This window comes from Gavialis gangeticus, unplaced genomic scaffold, assembly GCF_001723915.1.
Source record: "Gavialis gangeticus isolate Ggan-Ray unplaced genomic scaffold, GavGan_comp1, whole genome shotgun sequence".
In the NCBI taxonomy this organism is placed as follows: domain Eukaryota; kingdom Metazoa; phylum Chordata; order Crocodylia; family Gavialidae; genus Gavialis; species Gavialis gangeticus.
The window spans coordinates 158779125-158780880 of NW_017728992.1; the positions used below are offsets into that span (position 1 = coordinate 158779125).

The window sequence follows — 1756 nt, forward strand, 5'->3', positions numbered from 1 at the left end:
ATGAAGTTTTTCCTCTTTCCCCAACATGTACCTGCTTGCTTTTGTTAGGTTTGTTCTATAGGTAGAAGGAGGAAGAGGCAGAGAGGGAGAAACATTCCCAGGCTATCTACAGGAACTGGATTTAAAGTAGCACTCAGTGGTCCTGTGAAATAAAGTCTTTCCATGTGTCAGTTCAGGAAAGATCTTTTGTTGTTGACCCCCCCACCACGGGCACTGAAGCAGATTGCTACACCTGTGTCCTTTACTATTCTGTGCTATTCTGCACTGGGAACACAGGAGTGACATCCATTGCCAGCTGAGAACAGCTAAAACATTAACAACTCACTGACTCCAGGACATCAGTATTTTTATACTAAGGCTCCATCCAGATTGTAAACACGGCCCCATTGCCAAATAAGGAAGTGAAGAAACATTTGAAGTCAGTTGCTTCCTTGGGGCTCAAGAAGTAATGCTGCATATTTCAGAACTGAGATGTTATAGAAGGGGTGAATGGAAAAAGAGCAGTAATGACAAAGTGAAGTGGACATGGTAATGAACAGCTTCAGTGTTTACTAATTTAAGGAAATGGTAGTCTGTGGGTAGGAGCCCTGTTATGAATGTCTGGCTACCTATCCTTCCTCCACAAAATTTGGAAATGTATGGAAGTTTTTGGCAGAGAGGGAGTAAAGGTGTGCCTAGAGGCTCTCCCATATTAAAGAATTGCTTTTCTGCAAGTCTTCCAGACTTCCTTATAATAAGGAAATAGAGTAAGAGGCTGAGAAAGGAGCAAAAAGAAAGGAAAAATGGAGGCATAAATAAACTTATGCCAAATATACTATTGTAATTAAGAACTACAGTAAAAACTTTGCTATCCAGCATGAGTGGGTTAAGGAGTGTGCCAGGTATCTAAAAATTCTGCTTATTGGAATGAGTGCAGTGGTGGTGGCAGTGTGGGGTGGTGGATAGTGGCAGCAGCCAGTGGCCTTCTCCCCCCACGTCCAGCCAGCCGGGGCAGCGTCTGTGCAACCTGCAGAGGGGAGCCACTGCCCTCGCCCCTACTCCCTGGCCCTGCTCAAGAAATATTTCATACGCATGCTGGATAGTAGAGTATTCCTGTTAACACAGCTTTTACTGTATTAGGAATGGTCAGTAAGAAGAGAAGCAGAACAAGAGGTTAAGGAAGAAGAGACTGAAGAGGCCCAAGTAAAGGGAGAGTAGAGAATAATTTTCTCCTCTATCTAGTTTAAACCTAGGGAGGACTTTTGGTCTTCAATTTGTCTAAAGGTAAAGCATAAAAATCTTCTTTTATCACTGATACTATCATAAAATGTGTGACTGTAATTTGTGTCTGCATTATGTCAGATTGAGCTTATATAATATATAATTATATATATTAGTACTGAATCTTAAAATTCAATCAATAATTTGGCTTTTCAGACAGTTATTTTGTGATCTCATCCTTCCTTAACTAAGAAAGCTGCCCCTTCCCCCCGCTTTTTGCATTAGTTGTTTAACTATTCTGCCAACTAATAGAAACCTTCATGCTTGTTATAAATAGCCTTCTCAATGACCAGTATCTCAACTTTTTGTAGTATTTACAAAATTGTCTTAACTTCTTGATGCCTTATGCCATAACAGCTTCCTTTAATAATTACCTATATCCCAGGAAATTATGCACAGAAAAAACTCAAAATTATGCAACATGAATTAGTTTTTTTTCTTTTTACATTTCATCTTGCATTGTAAAGGTTTCTGACTTAGTGTCTTCTTAAACATT

General features: G+C 39.7%; 1 protein-coding gene across 6 annotated transcripts in view; it reads left to right on the top strand.

Moving 5' to 3' along the window:
• Positions 1–1756, top strand: part of MATN2 (matrilin 2) — a 120369-nt gene that overhangs the window by 14228 nt on the left and 104385 nt on the right. The gene's annotated exons all lie outside the window — the stretch shown is intronic.